Source organism: Spinacia oleracea, chromosome 4 (assembly GCF_020520425.1).
Source record: "Spinacia oleracea cultivar Varoflay chromosome 4, BTI_SOV_V1, whole genome shotgun sequence".
In the NCBI taxonomy this organism is placed as follows: domain Eukaryota; kingdom Viridiplantae; phylum Streptophyta; class Magnoliopsida; order Caryophyllales; family Amaranthaceae; genus Spinacia; species Spinacia oleracea.
Genome location: NC_079490.1, coordinates 180,516,208 through 180,536,778, shown reverse-complemented (window position 1 = coordinate 180,536,778; position 20,571 = coordinate 180,516,208). Strand labels below are relative to the sequence as shown.

The 20,571-nt window shown below is 37.8% G+C and overlaps 4 non-coding genes across 4 annotated transcripts; all 4 read left to right on the top strand.

Moving 5' to 3' along the window:
* Window positions 1-6,391: 6,391 nt before the first annotated feature.
* Window positions 6,392-6,537, top strand: LOC130460545 (small nucleolar RNA snoR135). Its single transcript, XR_008920401.1, has one exon. It is a non-coding gene; the product is annotated as a small nucleolar RNA snoR135 (small nucleolar RNA).
* A 99-nt stretch (window positions 6,538-6,636) lies between these two features.
* LOC130460481 (small nucleolar RNA Z103) lies at window positions 6,637-6,731 on the top strand. Its single transcript, XR_008920338.1, has one exon. It is a non-coding gene; the product is annotated as a small nucleolar RNA Z103 (small nucleolar RNA).
* Window positions 6,732-7,114: 383 nt separating this feature from the next.
* LOC130460546 (small nucleolar RNA snoR135) lies at window positions 7,115-7,261 on the top strand. The gene has a single exon (XR_008920402.1). It is a non-coding gene; the product is annotated as a small nucleolar RNA snoR135 (small nucleolar RNA).
* Window positions 7,262-7,367: 106 nt separating this feature from the next.
* Window positions 7,368-7,461, top strand: LOC130460483 (small nucleolar RNA Z103). Its single transcript, XR_008920340.1, has one exon. It is a non-coding gene; the product is annotated as a small nucleolar RNA Z103 (small nucleolar RNA).
* Window positions 7,462-20,571: the final 13,110 nt, after the last annotated feature.

The following is a 20,571-nucleotide window of genomic DNA, read 5'->3' as shown; positions in this document are numbered from 1 at the left end:
AGTGGTACCTATGATGTATATAGTGATGCCTCTAAGAATGTTTTAGGGTGTGTATTGATGCATAACGGAAAGGTTATTGCGTATGCGTCAAGGAAGTTGATGCCCTATGAATCCAATTACCCTACCCATGATTTAGAGCTTGCCGCCATAGTGTTCGCATTGAAGATATGGAGACACTATCTGTATGGTGTGAAATGTAGGATATTCGCGGATCATAAGAGTTTAAAGTACATTTTCACACTGAAGGACTTGAATATGCGCCAACGAAGGTGGTTGGAGTTAATCAAGGACTATGATTTGGATATTCAGTACCATGAAGGAAAAGCCAACGTAGTTGCGGATGCCTTTAGTAGGAAATCAAGTCATAGTGTTAATGCGTTAGTAGTTGCTAACGAGCTGTGTAAGGACATGCAACGTTTGAACCTTGAAATAGTGAGTGGTGAAAGTCTTGAGGGAATGATGAATGCCTTAACCATCCAGCCGTCAATATTTGATGAGATTAGGGAGAATCAGGCTGGTGATGTAAAGTTGGAGTGAATCAAGGAAAAGATTTCGCAAGGAAAGGAATTAGATTTCAAGATCCATGACGATGGAAGTTTGAGGTACAAAGGGCAGGTGGTGTGTGCCTCAAAAGTGTGGTGAATTGAAGGAGAAATTGATGAGAGAAGGGCACAATACGCCATATTCTGTGCACCCAGGTGGTGACAAGTTGTATAAGGATTTGAAAAAGATATATTGGTGGCCAAGAATGAAGAACGAAGTGGCAGATTTTGTGGCTAGATGCCTAGCTTGTCAGAAAGTTAAGATAGAGCATAGGAGACCTCAAGGAAAGGTCTAACCTTTGGAGATTCCATGCTGGAAATGGGACTGTATTTCTATGGACTTTGTCACTTGTTTGCTTAGGTCGAAAACCGGAAATGATACAATTTGGGTTGTGGTAGATAGGTTGACCAAGTCGGCAGTGTTCATACCAATGAAGGAAACCTGGAAAATGGAACAACTTGCTAAAGCTTACATTAAGAATGTTGTGAGGTTACATGGAGTTCCTAAGGATATCGTATCAGATAGAGATTCAAGGTTTCTTTCGAATTCTGGAAAAGTGTGCAGAAGAGCTTTGGTACGACATTGAAAATGAGTACAGCCTTCCACCCAGCCACATATGGACAAACTGAGAGAACCATCCAAACCCTTGAGGACATGCTTCGAGCATGCGTCATCGATTTCAAAGGAAGTTGGGAAGATAGCCTGGATTTGATTGAGTTTTCATACAACAATAGCTATCATGCTAGTATAGGAATGACACCATTTGAGGCCCTGTATGGACGGAAGTGTAGAAGTCCACTTTGTTGGAATGATATTAGTGAAACCGTAGTGTTGGGACCTCAAATAATAGAGGACACCATGAACCAAATCTGAACCATCAAATCGAAAATTCAAGCGGCGCAGGATCGCCAAAAGAGTTATGCAGACTTGAAACGTAGGGATGAAGAGTTCAACATAGGTGATAAGGTGTTGCTCAAAGTGTCACCAATGAAAGGTGTCATGAGATTTGGAAAGAAAGGGAAGTTAAGCCTTTTATGGGACCGGATTGATCACCGTGTTCCATTTTTATTCAAAAGTTCCTCGATACCGCAGGTCATTGAGTTTACGGAGTCGCGCCCGTACCTCGTCTTTCTTGGTGAAGCTTCTAGTTAGACAACTTGGTCCATTGACTATTTCAAATAAAATAATATTATTGTTATAAAAGTTCTAGTCCAATCTAGCCTAGTCTAGTCAAGTGTGGTCTTCAAATTAATATGTTTTGTTTTCCCTTACTTATGTTTTATTAGTATCATGTTAGGATTGTTCGTTTAATAGAATCATGTTAGGATTATTATTGATTTAGTATGTAGTACTCAGCTTTGCTAATTATGTGCTTTGTTTGTGTGTGTTGATCATGGCTATGCCTTATTGTTCCTGTGATGACCCATTTTGGTGACCAGTCTCTAAAGATCAATAAGCGTTGCCCATCTACAGGTTTGAAGATGATGCATCATTGGGATCGGGATTAGAGAGCTTGTATTCAATTGTTTTGCTAAGTGACTTGGTTTGTTAAATTGGACTTTAAACTGGTCGTACTAGCTACATCACTTTATTTTCGTTGTTTGGTTTTAGATTTTACTCTGTAATTGATTATTTATAAACATAAAGTTAGTTTTATGTTTTCCGTTGCAAAATTCTGAATAAGCCGTTACGTTTTCACACGGGCGATAATACTTTGATAATTCCCTACGTTTTATATTAAAATGTTATTTTAGAAAAGAGAGAATTGTCGGGGTGTTACAGGTCTAGACTTGGTGGAACGAAAATGTAACCACAAGAAATGACGGATTGAAGGGTCGAAATATGCATTTATTTTATGCGAAAGTGGAGTAAATAGCGGCTGAATAGAGGGTCGAAAAATTTCGACCAAATAAAGCGTCGATATATGGCACACAGTGACTGTAAGAAGCGACTAATCCGTGTATTTATCGACGCTTTATAGCGTCGCTAAATATCGACCATGAATCTTTCGACGCTTTGGGGCGTCGATATACTATATTTCGACGCTTCGGGGCGTCGATATATGTCAAAAAAAGCGGCGAAACATGCCGTATTTTCCGTAGTGATATATATATATATATGTATATATATATATATATGTATATATATATATATACATATATATATGTATATATATATATATACATATATATATATATATATATATATACTCCACATTAAAATTTGACATAAACTTTTTGGGTAGAATACTGCAACGCGCGGATGGTGCAGGGGCCTGCACGTAGATCTACGTGCACCTGCACCAAAAAAACAAAAAAAATAAAAAAAAAAGAACATAAGAAACTAAACAGAAAGAACATAATAGAGTAAACGAAAAGAACATTAACCAAAACCTGAAAAGAACACTAATGTTAAAAAACTAAAGAAAATGTACAAAATTGAAAATAACATATTCTATCTCCTGATACATTATAAAAAGAACAACTATTTTACAAAAAGAACATCATGTGAAAAATGCAACAGAAAAACAAAAAAAAAATATTATCGATAATATTTATAAAATTTTAAAAAACAGTAAAAAAGTTAAAAAGTTAAAAAGAACACAAAATAATTAAAAAAAAGAACAACAGCTTTTTTAGAAAACACAAAGAACAAAATCAAAAGAAAAATAAAATAAAAAACTCAAAAAAATTTATGAAAAAAGGCAACAAAAAAAAAGAACAAGAGAACAAAACACATGAAAAAGAACAGAATGAAAGGGACAAAAAGAACAACAAATCTATGTTCTTTTATTAGTTGTATTTGTTCTTTTCAAACCACTTAGTGTTCTAATTAAAAAGACAAAATCGACGATATTTTGATGCACTTAAAACTAGATCTATATTTTTATTTAAATGTATTTTTGTTCTTATCCATCGCATCAGATCTACGTTCTTTTATTAAGTGTTATTTGTTCTATTCAAACGATTTTATGTTCTAATTAAAAAAGACGAAACGACGATTTTTTGATGCACCTAAAAATAAATCTATAAAAAAAAGTATTTTTGTTCTTTTACCCCGAATCAGACTATGTTCTTTTTTAAGTGTTATGTGTTCTTTTCAAACCATTATATGTTCTTTTTTTCACAATCTATGTACGTTGATATAAAAGAACAAACTATGTTGATTTAAAAGAACAAACTATGTTGATGCCACAGTAAAAGTAAAGTTGTGAAAAGAACATTACAATTGAAAAGAACATTAGAGGAAAGAACAAGGAAACGTACCTTAAACACTTGATCAACATTTATCAGGAGCATCAATATCTTTTAATAAATCTTCAAAAACTGATCTCAATCCTCGAAAAATATCACGCTCTCCAGATATTCTCTTGTTTCGAAAACTAGCCAAATTTAACTATTGTTTTTCTTAATTCACTCATTTTTCAAACAAAGGAGAAACATTCAGAAAGAATTTTAGAGAGAGAATAAGGAGAAAACATACTTTTTACCCTTTCACTCACCATCTCACTCTTTCTCTCTCAAAAAATCTCTCTTATGTTGAGAGAATATAAATCCTCTCCTCTTTCTCTCTCTAAAATGTATTTATAAAATGACTAATGGTTATGATTCATAAGTACAATTATTATATATATAGTTGCTGAAAAATAGAAAATGAAAAAATAGGAAGTAGAATCAAAGAATAACAAAGAAGGAGAAAGGAAAAATTCTTAAAGAGTGTATAATGAGAACTATGCACGTGTTTTTATTTTGTTCTTTTAACAGAATATTATAAAAAGAACAAATGAAAAGACTAAAAGAACAAATAGAGAGACTAAAAGAACAAGTCAAGTACCTTGTCCAACAGTAATATATGATTCGGAATCATCATATTGATCATTCTGTTATCAATTATCAAGCACATTATTCATAATATCAGGAAAAAATAATAGGTTAACATGTATAAAACCAAGAAAAAGAACGCAACCAAAAGAACAAAGGATAAATAAAAAGTAAGAAGAAAAATAACACAATAAAATAAAAAGAACAAGTTATGAAACGCAAATGAAATTGAAAATAATAAAAAAAGAAGAACACAATAGAATGAAAGAACAAATTATGAAACGCAAATGGTCTATTTTTCTACTATGAAACTGTTCTTTTAATACGAGCATAAAGAAACTGTTCTTTTAATACGAGCATATGTTCTTTTAATACGTAAAACTGTTCTTTTCTGGAAAAAAATCGTAATTACATAATTCAAATCTTCAAAATCAGCGATTTCAACGAAATCAGCGTGTTGTTACATAATTTGATTCATTAAAATCATCAAAACCATCAAAACTCGATTATTACAAAAACAAAATCATCAAAATCATCAAACACACGATTATTACAAAATCAAAATCATCAAAACCTAGAATTTATTATTTCAAAATTGAAAAATTACCTCCCAAAATCTGATTATCAGCTACAGAATTCAGATTTGAAGAAGAAGAATCGGTTTAATTTGATGTTGAAGCAGAAAAATCAACGAATTTTTGGGAATTTTCACTACTTTCTCACTCTAAGAACCATTTTAGAAAACCTAGTTCATACTTTCTCTCTCCTCTTCACAATTTGAGTTCAAAACATAAAATCTAGAAGAATATATATCGCAAGAAGAAAGCAAATCGAATAAAAAACGCGAAATACAGAGCTGAAAAGAACATAGCCTTTAATGTTCTTTTGTTCTAGGGTATTGTTCTTTTGCTCAAGGAAAATGTTCTTTTATTCCAGGGATTTAATGAAACACGCGCGTTTTATGTGTTTTTTATGTCGTTTTGTTTCCGGTGCACCTAGAGCACGGTGCACACGCCTGCACCATCAAATTTGCGAGAATACTGTGCCCTCACATATCTTCACTTGATGATAGTTTAACTTTATTTTGTTAAATTGATTGAGTAACTTCATTTGAAGTTGAGCGTATTGTTTTTTTTTTTTTTGAGGGAAGCGTATTGTTATTATTATACTTCATATTAAATTAGCAAGATTATAAAAATATATTGTGCATTAGCACGATCACAAACCAGTACTCCATTCATATTTATTTAAAAGATACACTTTTATTATACGACCATATTTTTTTTATTAAAAAAATACACTTTCTATTTTTAGCATGTTATGGCCTACACTTTCAATTATATTAATCTTTCTCTTCCTCTTCCTCTTGTAGTCCTACATTTACTGACATTCTCTATTTACTATAATAAATAATTTACCCAATGTCAATTGTTTACCAAAAATAATAACTCAAACGGGATCAATAATTCTATCCATTTTATTTTGAAAGAGTTGACCAAATTTACCAGCGTTAATCCTCACTAGGGCTGACAATTCGGGTCATCAATCGATTATGGGTCAGATATAATCGATTCAGATATAATCGAATAATGTACTTATACAAGGTTATTTTACTTATGTGGATTGAATGCGTGAATTTTTTTCCGATCACTTCAATTTTTATCACACTCGGTTAGTATTTGACAGCCCTAAACTGATTCATCACTCAAGAATTCTCGAATAGAGACAATCATTGTGGACCAAATAATGGCAAACTACAAATGGGCTAATGGGTCATGAAGTCATGGGTCAAACCGCCAAATCGCAGTAGGCTAGTAGCCCATCAAAGTCAGCCATCAGACCACCCCAAATAAACCCTAATTCTTCATCTTCTTTAAATACACAATTTCGCGCACACAGTTATTTCATCTCTAATTGCAGATTTACAGTCGTTATCTCCAATTCTCTTTCTCTCTAATGTTTTCCCTGTTTGTCTTTCCGACTTTAATTTTTTGCAAATGAAGAATCTCTAGTAAGAGAAAAATAAATAAGCAGGAATTGTGTGTATCGACATGGTGCCTAAAATGCATTAATAGTCGAAAGATTTTCCTGCAAAATCAAAACTCAGGGGAAGATGGGCAGTTGTGTTTCATTGATCTGTTGATTCTTTTCAACAATCATCTTCCCCATATTCTTATTTTATTAATCAAGCTTTCTGGGTTTGTTAATCTGTTAATTTGAGAAATGAACGAATGATTTTGTGTTTGGATTTGTTAATTAATAAAATAAAGAGATGGAAATGATGATTATTTCCCCAGATGATCGAAGCTGATTAAACTGAGCTAATTTTTTTCTCTTTTGAGAATCCAAGCCAGAATTCTGATCCATCTCCAGATTATATTAAATCAAGAAGACGGTTCTAATGCGTCTAAAATTCTATTTGCAATTCGCTAGATTATATTGATTTATTGTGGCTTGTGAGATATCTTTAATTATACGGAGTATCAATCTTTTGTTATTTTCTGAAATCATATACAAATTGAAATACAAAATCGGGACTGTAGTTCACCAGATCTTGGTTGGGCTTGAACTCGATTAATCGTGGATATTAATTTGGACTGGATAATCGAGTTTTGATTAGTAATGCTTAGATTCTTTTTAAGCAGGTAAAATGGACCGTTAATACATTGAACTTTTGTGATAGGTTACCAATAAACTTTTGCATTGGGAACTTTGTGGTTTATTTTGTCTAGGGGTCTGTCTTCTCCTATTTAGCAGGAATTGTGTGTATCGACATGGTGCCTATAATGCATTAATTAGTCGGAAGATTTTCCTGCAAAATCAAAATTTAGGGGAAGATGGGCAGTTGTGTTTCATCAATCTGTTGATTCTTTTCAACAATCATCTTCCTCATATTCTTTATTTTATCAACAGATTTTAGTCTAAGGTCTATAAATAAATCTATTAATTTTAGATATGAATTGATGATTTTTTCCTCAGTTTGTTAACTAATTAACTGAAGAGATGGAAATGATGATTATTTCCCCAGATGATCGAAGCTGATTAAACTGAGCTATTTTTTTCTCTTTTGAGAATCCAAGCCAGATTTCTGATCCTCTCCATGTTATTTTTAAATTAAAAAGACGGTCTTGTGTGGCTAAAGAACTCTTTGTGATTATAGTGATATTACGTACTTCTTGTTCTAACCATTTCAGATATTGATGCAAAAAATTATAAAAGATTTATGTAATTATAGTACAAATTCGGGACCACTTACATAATTCATATTTTTCCGGACTTTTAACTCGATCAATTTCACAAGGGACTATATTTTAAGGTTTTTGTTGGTCTGGACTTCTGGACTCGGTTAATTGGACAAAGTTTGCATTTGGTTAATGCGGGACTATGACCCTGTTTTTCTGAACTGAATGAAATTGAATTGAATTGAATGAAACTGAATAAATAATAAATAGTATTAAAAAAAGAACTATAATTCAAAAAATTGGTCTGGACACTGCACTCAGTTTTTGTAACTTAGCTTTTAGCTGTACAACTAGTTCTCTATGCAAATCGCATTGGAAATCCATACACTTACCCTGAGGGTAGGTCTAATGATGTGAAATTTCATGTTGGAAAGTGGGGGAAATTTTGGGACAATACCGCGATTCTCACATGCATAAACGGGATTTCATTTCACCAACATTCTCCCAAAATTTTGCCGCCCAAGTTTTCAATTAAAAAAATAAAAATTTGAATGGTTTCATCCTAACCTCTTTTACAACGATATTATTTTCTTAAGCAACCATTTGTATAAGGTAAAATTTAGTTCATCTTAATGTATTTTCTTGTTAATCTTTCAAATAGTTTATGTTAATCGAATTTATAATTAATGTTTCGTTACATATTAAACTAGGTTTAATTTCTAATAAGTTTCATAATATTTGTTTTATTATAACTGAAATTGATGATGTGACCAAAAAGATCTCGTTGAAGATTTAGGTGGAGTTAACAATGCTGAAGTCATGTTCTTTATTTATTAATTTAACCTAAAATTTATGTATGCAACTGATTAATTGGTCATATGTTATTATATGCTTAATTAATATGTTCTTTTTTTTTTTTTTATTAATTTGACCTAAAATTTATGTATGCAACTGATTAATTGGTCATATGTTATTATATGCTAAATTAATATGTTCTTTGTTTATTAATTTGACCTAAAATTTATGTATGCAACTGATTAATTGGTCATATGTTATTATATGTGCGTGCATATTAAAAAACTTAAAATTGTAGAATCATCTGACTTTTCAATGATTGTTTCGTAGCATGAAAAAAACCTTCTCTCTTCTCCCAAGACACACACATGCAAATGCGTATATTATTCGTTATGATTAATTATTGGTTAACCCTTCATAGTTTATGTTAACCTAAAAGTAATGTATGTACGTGAATACATAATTGTATTATGCGATATGAAAAATAATTAATCTATTGCGGAATAATCAAGAATGAGGTATGCCGTAGAATAATGGTTTCAATCGACCTTAATGCTACTGCATCTGAGTGAATCAAAAGTGATCACCTCCAAGTGGGCCCCAACCCCCTACTGAAGGGATGTTATTTGATTCGTGACTTGAGTTTTCTGAATTTTGTCATCATTACGCTTATACGGAAGGGTTTGAGATGTTTGTTAAAGTAATACTCTAACGAAGGATTATAAGGATAGAGGTGTAAATAGAAAATGTATTGGAGAACTAGAGGCGAAACCACATATGATGGAAGTATGGAACACATAAGATTAAAGTGTAAGAAGGGTGGTGTGAAAGCGAGTGTCGGGTCTAATGTCACGAGTTGTACAATGTTAATTTGTATACGGATCATTGAAAAGGGTCAATTTACCATAGTAAGTTGTGATTTGAAACATAATCATCTTAGTCCTGAATGTAGTCGAATGATGGTTAATTATAGAAGCATTGATAAACCTACATTTTAGAGAGCTATGATCAATGTTAGAGGGGGTGTTAGTATTAGTAGAAACTTTGGCACTCAATTAATTGAAAAAGAGGCTTTGATAATATTACATTCAACAAAAGGGACTTGAGGAACTCTATTGACCTGAAACGTCGTAAATAAAGATTTGAGAAGGGTGATGCCGCAGCTCTAAAAGATATTTCAAGGCACAACGAGAACTGAATGGAGAATTCTACAGTTCAATACAACGAGATAAAGCTGTATATTAAGCGAATCCATTTTGGTCGGACGCGTATAGTAGAGGAACCTGCAAATATTTTGGAGACGGTAACTTTTGATACAACTTTCTCTAGCAATAAGTATGTTTTAAATTTTTTCGTAATTAAATAAGTATTAATACAATTATTGTTTTGACTATTCATTTCTACGGTATATTTATACAATTACTTGTGTTTTATTTACATGGGATAATGGAAGTACCAGTGGCGGAATTAGGGGGGGCTGGCGGGGGCCATGCCCCCCCCCCCATCGGTTAAAAATGCTTAAGTAATATTAATTACACAATGTTCTCACAAGAGTTTGCAGCGCATATGGTGAAGAAAGTTACAGTTGTGGAAAGAGATCGTGGGGTCGATTCATGGGTAGGGGAAGATAGGTCATGTCTCTTCCCCTTATGCTCAGCGGCATCCCTGGAAAGTATCAATAGGATAGCATCATTTTTGGTATAATCTGCGATGCTCGTGGATCCAAGAATGTTAGATCGTAGGCCTCGATAGCTGAGACGGTCTCGTCTACTTGAAAGCCGTACATGTCTTCTCGTTTTCCTGTCGTCTCGGTCATGGAACAACTGACATCGAGAGGTGGGGTTTGGATGGTTATTGTTGCTCCGTTATGGTTCAGTTTGACCATTTGATGCAGAGTGGAGGCTACTCCTCCCAAGTCGTGTAGCCATGGGCGTCCTAGGAGAAGGTTGAATGTGGTTTTGATGTCCACGACTTAGAATTCCGTAGTTCGTGCTACAGGTCTAGTTTGTATGGTGAGCTTAATTTTTCCATACACTGCTCGCTTGGAGTTGTCGTAAGCTCTTATTCCTTGACTAGATGGTTGGAGATCAGTATCTTTCAGGCCTAAGAATCGGGCCGTGCGTAGCGGGCAGACGTTTACGCCGAACCGTTGTCTACTAGTCTGAGTGGGATGCTTTGGCCCTTGCATCCGATTACTAAGTAAAGCGCTTTGTTATAGGCGCTCCCTTCCTTGGGTAAGTCTTTTTCAGTAAAGACTATTGCCCGGTCCTCTAAGTCCCCGGTGACTTGGCTCACAAGCTAGTCTGGAGTGATGTATGTGGGGACTGAAACAAGGTCAAGGGACCTAATTACTTTGTCGCGATGCACTTTTGAGGTGCACATGAGGTCCCAGATGGTGATTTCTTCCTTGGTTTTCTTTAATAGCCTTAGAAAAAGATCTTCGATGGCCCCGGCTATGGTGTTGGGCCGGGCTTGTTCGATGTTATGCCGGACTGGGAAATCTCTCGTAGGTGGCGGGCTAATATCCGGTTGGTACACTCTTCCAGACCGGGTTAAGTTTTTGACCTCGGTTTCCGGAGGAGGGTAGTCAAAGGGCACCGCGTGCTAGTCTTCGGTCAAGTAGTTCTGGCCTGTAGCTTCAGCTTGAAATAGATAGACGTCCTTGGTATCGTCGTCCCAAATGCCGCAGACGTCGTTTTATTCATAGTGCGCTGGTAATCGGGCCAGCGGTTCCCCTTGAGGTGTTACATAGTTTAAGGGGTTAGTAGATATGCATTCTGGGTGATTGAGTGTTACGCAGCAGGCTCCTAGAAGGCTGGTGTTGTTGCTTGGTTTGTTCACATTGGGCAGGGGAATGACGTTGTCTTCTATCATATCCTGTATCGTGTTCTTAAGGAACCCGCAATCTTTGATATCGTGGCCTCTCCCCCTGTGGTATTGGCAGTATGCGGAGTCAACCCAGTACTTGTTCTTGACTGTAGGCTCTGGTGTTGGTTCTAATGGGACCAGTTTTCCTTCAGTACATAGTCGGTCGAATGCCGCTCGCAAAGTGGACCCTAGTGGGACGAACTTTCGGTCCCTAACCCGACGTTTGGTCTTTGGCGGATTGTTTTCGATGGCGTGCACCTCTTGGGCATGAGATTGCTCACCTTTCTTGTAAGTGTTGTTCCGAGGTGCATATTGCGGTTTTGCAGCAGCATTTTGGGCGCTTTTGAAGAGGTCGTCTTCAATTTTGATGCCCACGTTGTAGATTCTCTTAAAGGAATCCAGATCGAGGTACCGGACATGCTGTTTGTAAGCTGGGTCCAAGTTGTAAATGAACTTTTGGACCAACTCTGGATCGGGAGGCCTTTGTATAATCTGGGCGGCTTGCACTCTCCATCCACTAAAGTAAGTCGTGAATCCCTCGTTCTTTTTCTACGAGAGGACTTCTAGCTCGCGCATGGTTACTTGGAAGTCCATGTTTGACGAGTATTGTTTGACGAAAACGTTGGTAAAGTCTTCCCAAGTGGGGAAAGTCTTAGGGTCCAGTTCTAGAACCACTGGAGTGCAGTTGATTCCAAGGACAAGGGGAAGGCTGGTAGATACATGGATCTGTCTACGCCCTTTAGGTTCATTGCACCCACAAAGCTCAAAAGGTGATTCATGGGATTGTCTGTCACCTTGAATTTGGGCAAGTCAGATGAGTTGAACTTGTCTGGTAATTTGCCAGCCAGGGGTGTAGGGTCGACCGAGAAGAATTTGCTTCCCATGGTCTGTTAAAGGACAATTTTTTCGATCTTTCTAGCATTATCGTGCTCATTTTGGGCCTGAGTAGCCGTTAGTTTTTGATTTTCCATGCGGAGCTGTTCCATAGCAGTAGCCATTACCTGGACCTGTGTGGCCAAATCTTCGAGCGACATGTTGCTAGTTGGTGCAGAGGAGAACCGGGGTTAGAAAGCTGGAGATCCCGGAATAGGGGAATGACGATTGGAGACAGGAGTTACCATTTCGGCAGTCGGACTGGCAATTGGGGTGACAGACTCAAAACGCTAATCTTTGATCTTCATTTCGACGCCAAGTAGCGGAACCAACCCTATGTTATAAGACAACTATAAAGGATGACGGATTGACGTACAATAGGATACGAGCTTAAAACTGACTCGGAATGGATCAATTTTTGGGTAATGGTAGTTTCTGACAAAGACTTGGCTTAGGTGAACGTCAAATTACTTATACGTTTTTTTTTAGCTAGAATGGTATCGTGCCACCTGAAAGTATCGTTGGTGAGCCAAGGATTACTTTACGAATCGTTTTTTTGTTAGGCCAGAATACGCAAAAATTGTCAAAGATGAAGCCTGGTGCGCTAGAATATTTCAGCGCTTGCAGGTGCAGCGCCAGAATTTTCTAGCGCTTGCCTGTTGTGCGCTGGAAATTTCCAGCGCTTGTAGGCTCCTGTGCAGATTTTTCCTTTCAGTCAGTTTCAATCCGTGGCTTTGAACTTTACAGAGCTGGACCCTTCGCAAGAGCGTTTGTGCGCTCAAACGTTCAACATTCCGACGCAAGTGATAAGCAGTTTGCGCGTACTGGCCTTTGGCTTGAATTGGTAAGAGCTAATGCAGATTTTATTTAATTTGGACTCAAGGATACTTCAATTCTGCGGAAATATCTTCGGCGCAATTTTGGAATATGCATTCCGACTTGGGTATTTCCAGCCAGACCTACGTATTTTGGTCTTTTAGAATTGGTTGCACAATAAACTGGGTTCTAAATGTTCGAGTTCTGGTAAATAATTCAGATGCGAGGAAAAGTGGGTGTGCGCTAGAAATTTCCAGCGCACGGAAGGGCAGCGCTGGAAATTTCCAGCGCAGCCCTGGCCAACGTCAGAATTTTAAGTGTTGACCATCGTGATTACTTTTTTTTCCTTGTCGCATGCGCTAGAATTTTCCGACTCTCATCTTTTGAGCGTTGGAATTTTCTAGCTCATGTCAGGGCCGCACTATTATTTTCTGGCGCTGGGCTCCTGACTGCGGAATTATGTTTCTGATTCGTAGCATTAACATTAATTCGACGTTTAGAGCATTTTTTTAGAGTTTGATAAGCATTATTGACCTTAAACTAAGTGTCTAGTTGCTTAGTTTCACATAGCATTTAATAATTTACACCAAACTAACAACGAGCATGATTTCAGGTATAATGCACACTTAGTTAATGCTAGTCTCTAAGGTTCAAAAGGCTTGGGTGTCAAAGTGTACCAAACCTATCGACCAATCCCCCAACAGGCCCTTGTAAGAGTAGCCAGGTTCATGACGAATTTTATCAAGGCCTATCCAGTACATGCTGGAGTGGTACATATCGTGAATGGAACTAGGAGATAAGCGGTATAGTTTTGGTGGATGTGCTACATTGCGAATACATCGAGTGGATAACATACAAAGTGCGTGCACCCCCGGGCTGATTACGTGTCCTTACTCCTTAGTCCGGACTTCCGAGATTTAACATGCCAAGGAATCCGAGATTTGTTTATGCGGTTCTGTCGCGGATCATTCGTCACATTGAATATTCAGGTCGTCCCAACTTATATGGAAAACATTTTGGCGTAGCGTTCGATTTCTGCTATACGGTTTCCTCACCGACGCACTACTTGCACAGATTATTTTAGTATTGTCCCTAGTGGAGTCGCCACTGTGACAGGTTCATGACGAATTTTATCAAGGCCTATCCAGTACATGCTGGAGTGGTACATATCGTGAATGGAACTAGGAGATAAGCGGTATAGTTTTGGTGGATGTGCTACATTGAGAATACATCGAGTGGATAACATACGAAGCGCGTGCACCCCCGGGCTGATTACGTGTCCTTACTCCTTAGTCTGGACTTCCGAGATTTAACATGCCAAGGAATCCGAGATTTGTTTATGCGGTTCTGTCGCGGATCATTCGTCACATTGAATATTCAGGTCGTCCCAACTTATATGGAAAACATTGTGGCGTAGCGTTCGATTTCTGCTATACGGTTTCCTCACCGACGCACTACTTGCACAGATTATTTTAGTATTGTCCCTAGTGGAGTCGCCACTGTGAGGGTGTCGATTTTTCCCTCTTCTGGATGTGGAAAGCATATTAAGTAAGTAGGGATTAACTGTGGGCGTTAGCCTCTTTTTACTAGTCTTTAGGAGTCGCCATTCAGTTTAAGAAAATTGACAAAACCCGGTTATCGTGACATGCCTGGAGTGCAAACATGTGTGATTCACGATGGCCATAGATTCCCTTGTGATCCCTGGTGTGGTGATCCCTCAACGTAACATCCAGCGGAGCAGAGATTGAGAGTTCGGGGGACGTTTACTAATACGGGGAGTGCCCAGATTAGCCCACGTGGCGCGGTCCTTACTAGTTCAATTGTGACGATGATGGGACATGCGTTATACTACATTACTACTCTTGATTGATTTTAATGCACATATATTTACTAAGAAAACGTCAAAAGATGATTTAGATTGATTAAAGGGGCTTAACAATAAACCGGTTTGTCCGAGTATTATCTGATTTAGGCGTGAACAATATAACAGATTAAAGTTAGCAGATTTATATGGCGGGGAAAGGAATAAAACGATAATTCATGTTACATCAAAGCGTAGGCTTTACTGCGGTTCTCAGGAACACCTACCACTTGACTTTACTTGCTTTCCGTTTGGCTTTCGAACTTTCCGACTGACTAACTACGGGACAGGATTCTCCCAGAGTTTTGAGTATTTTGGGGCTTAGGATTGTGTTTAGGTTTCTGCAGCACTTCGGCAGGATTCAGCGATCAGGCAGTCGTATGGGCAGGGTCTGCTTAACAATGTGTTAAATACAGCAAACACACGAATCGGGACTTAGAAAGCTTCGGTCAATACTCAAGCTTAAGGGTTTAGGGTTGGAATTGTTGTCTTCTTTTCCGGTTTTAAAAGGCCCTATTTATAGAAAATTAGGCCAGAATAAGATAAATTCTGGAAAGAGAATTTTCTGACTCAGATATGCTGAGCGCTAGAAAATTCCAGCGTTTGGATCAGGAGCGCTGGTTATTTCTAGCCCAGGCATTCTGAGCGCCATATCTGCTTTATGTGACAGCTGGATAATTCTATCTTCTTGCGTGACTATATTAGAATAAACTGTAGCGCTAGAATTATTCAGCGCTGGTGGTTTGAGCTGGAAATTCGTGACACTTGCCCTACCAGCGCTGGAATTTTCCAGCGCTGGTGTTTTACTTCACTTGTATCAGTCTTGGCGGTTTTTCACTGAATCTTATCACGTTTTCTAACCTTTAGGAGCATGAGTTGGACTGCAACTCTTATTCCATACCTAATGATGAATCGTAAAGCGATCCGAAAACTAGATATTTTATCTTATGTGGCTGCTATTCTGGGTAACGTTCAGGTATGGCAGTTACTATAAATAGTAGCTTCTAAAAATGGAAATGTGGCTTACGGGATTTTCAGTCAATCTAGATCGTTCGCTGCATGTTTAGGAAAGCATAGTCAAGTGGTGTTTGGTTTCATCATCGAACACACCGCGTCGGGCCTAGCGACAAACGTAGGCATCTACAATGTTATTTTTTAGTATTTCGAAATGCAAGTTAGGGGAATTTGATGAACCCCATTTAGGACTCATCAAAGACCTAAACTTTGTCCGATTTATTGAAGAGGAAAACTCGTAGCTTTGACTTGGTTTTTTATAACCCCACCCTATCAAAGGGAGCCAAAATCTAGAGTTACCCTAATGATGTTAACCGGTTTTGAACATTTGAAATATCAAAACTCAATATATAAAAGTCTACGTAAAGACCCCTACGACTTTTAAATATTGAACCTTGACGGCTTCGCCACCAAACATATTAAGGGTCCCATTTGGAAGGACCAAAATCGACTCTTTTTGGACAAGACATTGAATCTTAAAACTGAATGTGTGAGATTCGGATATGGGAACGAACCTCTTAATTTGGTAGGCTTTAGAAATACGTTCGAATACAAGACAAGGATTGCTTTGCAAAATCCTAATCATGACACTAGGTTGGTTGAATCATGCATTTTAGAATCATTTAAATTGCTACTTGTACGTGGTCACTTTGCTTTAAAGTTTATTTAAGGAACCTAAGGTCGGTTTGTCCAAAAATTATCTTCGTTAAGTGTGAAGTAACCTTTTGTATTTTGTTGTATTTAGCATGTTGGGTGATGAAAGCAATAAACATGTAAAGCATCATCACAAGTAAAAAAGGAATCATTGAATTGCGTACAACACCGTTGAGGTGCAAAACCACATCGCCTTAAAAATGGCGAGTAAAGGGTGGGATATTGAAATTGCAGTCATAGTAATAATAAGAGCAATTATAATAACAATCATCACTTAAGTAAATTAAGTTGATAAAGGTGCGTTATTGAAATAACACTATTGTATTTGAGATCCGAACGCCAATCAACTTCTTAATAATAAGTGTTCCCAACTGTAGACACCTACTTTTGTCCCCGTTCCCGTAAGGGAAAGGTTCGATGATGAAAGCATAAAAACTCCACTTGACAACGCATCTCCTATAAAATAAACGAATCTCGATTCCCCATTTCATTTCACCCGAAAACCTGCTATTTATGGAAACCTGCTAAAAATAGTAACTGCCGTAAAAGGTAGCTTCTAAAAGTGGCAAATCATAAAAGATAGAAACCTGTCAGAATTAGGTGTTGCACTCCAACATAAATCCTAAATGAGATAGAAAACCGCGAGAATCCTATTCCTAATAGGATTCGGAAATAAGAGTTACGTATTAATCAAAATCCTAACGAGCGTAGAGTTCGTAACGGGCCCAGACGCATTCCGTCATGAAATTGATACGCGCTAAAAGACTCGAATTAATCTCAAACTCTACGGATTTTAGGAATCCGAATCTGACTAAACAAAACTGCCCAGATCCTATTTTCAACGCCTGGCTCTGGGCGCCGAAATCTTCGGCGCCCAGGCCTGGGCGCTGAAAATACCTGGGTACGTCTCTTTTCATAATTCTTTACGGATTAGAACTCTGCAATTCTATCTTTCCACGAACTCTTCCCTATAAATAGGCCCCTAGTTTCGACGTGAAAGAACACACAACAACACATAATATATTCTGAGTATTGACTCTAAACCCCTTAGCCTAAGCCTTTCGCTGCGAAACTGTTCACGCGTTCTGTCGCAATCGATCCATAAATCGAACAGAACGTATCCTGTCCCATAATTGAGATTCGTTAAATAAAAAGGAGAAATAGCAAAGTCAAAGTGGTTAGTTTTCTGAGAACCGTGACGCACCTCTCAAGGGTGCGTCGTAATGTGTCCCTTTTCGATGATTTAACTGCTTTCCTCGCCCTTTTTATGAACTGTTAAACTAACCTAATTTGATTGTTCTATCACGCCTAACAAATATAATATTTTTGGGAAATCGGATTATCATGCTAGGTCCCTTAATGCTATTTAAATCAGATAATCACGATCGAATTAGTATTATATGTTGCATGTTGCTAAAATCAACTCAGATTAGTTTAATAGTTAACGCATGTCCCTTCAATTATTTATGCTGAGCTAGTAAGGATATCCTGCCTCTGGAGTTATCGACGAGCGAATTACTCCTCTCGGTAGTTACAGTCCCCCGAACCCTCAATCTCTACCTTGCGGGTGTATATTGAGAGATCCCCACACCAGGAATCACAAGGGAACCTACGGCCGTCGTGGTCAAACATAATTGCACTCCCTTTATGTCACGATAACCGTGTTTTGTCAGTTTTTTTCATTGTTGTTAAAAACTGAATGGCGACTCCTATATTACTAGTCAATTGGGTGTATACTCACAGGAAATCCAATTACACTTGATTGAATAAAAAGAATCGTCACACCCACGAGGGACAAGGTCACGCATTAGCCTCGTGCTTTTTCGACCCCCTCACACCAACACGGATTCAATTCTCTAAAAATCTTAACTTATATGAGTTTCTCATCTTGAAGTGTCATTGATTTTTGAACATTGAAATAGAACTTGAAATAGCACTTGAAATATAACTTGAAATAGAACTTGAACTTGAAAAGGGAGGTTCAACATCAAAGATTAAGAGATTTCATGCTAGAAAAATCTCATCTTTAACATGCTCCATGATTTGAAATGTTCTAGTTTAAAGAGAGTTTGCTCTCATTTAAACATCATCGAACTTGAACATTGAACTTTGTATCATGAACTTGAATGTTCATATGTTCTAGTTTAGAAAAGGGAGAGGCCTTTGCAGAACCGTCCTTTCAGTGTTATAGATCAACATGTTCCTTCGTACTTCATCCTGCAACGTGGTGCTCATCTGCTGTCAGAAAGTTTGGTTCATTTGCTGTTAGAACCCTGCTAGGATTTCACGCAGCGATCCTACCGAGACAGACATGTCCAAATTTTCATCCAGCACGGCGTCCCTGACGCTGGGACTTAGATGGCCGCCTGGTGGAGGTGCCTCGACGTCTGGTTCCTCCTCAACAATTACCTCGGCCTCTTGAACTCGGCGCGGTGTGCTTCCCTCATTGGCGACTCGATTTGCTTCCTCTATATGGTGTTGACTCCTTTCCCGGGGTCGTCGCTCCCTTGATTCACCATTGTACTCTTCACCTTCAGATTGCGGTTCGACCATGATACTATACCTCCCCACATACGGCGCCAAATGTTGTGGGATCTTTTGTGGTGATGACGTGTCACGCGTTCCTCGGAGGTATCAAGTATGCGCTGACACGATCTTCTTGCAACCTGCAAAATAAGAATATTCCCGTAGGAATATTCCAACAACTTGTGGCCTAAGTAAGTATTGGCTAGAGAGAGAAGTAATTTGTAGAGAGAAGGCAGAGCAAAGATAGTTTTAGGTTGGTGGGAATGAATTGAATGCCCCTTTTACCTAGGGATCTGCACTATTTATAGTGATAGGGTTTCTTGGGAATTGATCCCTAAACCCTGGCTGCATGATTGGATGCTTCTCTGAGATTGGGACATGTGTCCAATAGTAGGAGGTTTGATTGAACCTGATGGACCCCTTAAGCTTGGGCTTTAATCATGGATAACTGGGGATTTTTACCAAGAAAGTGAACCTCTTGGGCCTAAGTGATGGGTTCTTGGACCAGGATATGAACATTGGGCCTGTATGAATTTGGGGTAGGCTCGAGTTGACTACGCAAGTCTTATGGCTCATTGTGGTTATACGCCAAGGCCACATCAGGACATGAGTCTGTTTAGAGGATGCCTTCTAGGGCTAAGGGGCCCTTCCTGAGTTGGGCCTGCCTTTTGGCATAACATGGGAAGGCCATATGTCACTTTTTAGTTTAGGCCACATCAGAAGTAATATCACTTGAGTCATATGTTTTTATCATAAGTCCTAAAGGATTAAAATGAAGTGTCATTGTTTGGTTTCTTGTATCTTATGTCTTGTTGATTGTGTCTTGAGTTCACCTTGTACATTATTAATTAACGTAAAGTGCAACCAGAACAAGTTTCAAAACTCTTGGAACGTATATACCTCGAGTATGAACAATGGGGGGAGCCTTGCCGGAAAACTTGTACTCCTACGAATGATACAAGCCGTTGTTTCATTCTTATTTTATGCGCTGGAATTCCGTCGGTATGGTCTGACCTTCGTTATTGTCCGATATTTACTTATTATTATTTTGGTGTTTGGTTGTCTCCCAACACCCTTCCTTTTATGGATATTTTCTTTTAGCCCGTTCGAAACTTATTCTTAATTAATCTATGAGTCAAGAGTCGTGTCAAGAGCCGAGTCTTGTCTCCATGATTAATTGTTTACTTATATGCCTTTAATTGTTTATTTACATGGCTTTTACATGTGGATTAATTATTGTGAGTGAAGCATGTTAGACTAGGATTTCATTCAAGCTTGTTTGTACTCAGCTTTCGCTGACTTCGTGCTTCATGTTTCTTTTGGTCATGGCCTTTGCCTTAATGACCTTATGATGATCCATCATTGCACTTGCGTTATTGGGGAGTAGATTTTAATAAGCAGGTTTGTAGAGATAAGTTGCGGGAGAAGTTATCTAGCATGGGATTGTGTTTGAGCGTTGCTTTCCCCTGCATTCTAAACTCTATTTATTTTATTTGGTCTAGACTATAAAGATTTCAAGTTAGTTAATGGATTTTGATTTAAAGTATTTTGGTGGGTTGTTATGGTTCCAACTTGTAGTAAGACTATTATCTATTATTTTGAAAGTTAATTAATTTCG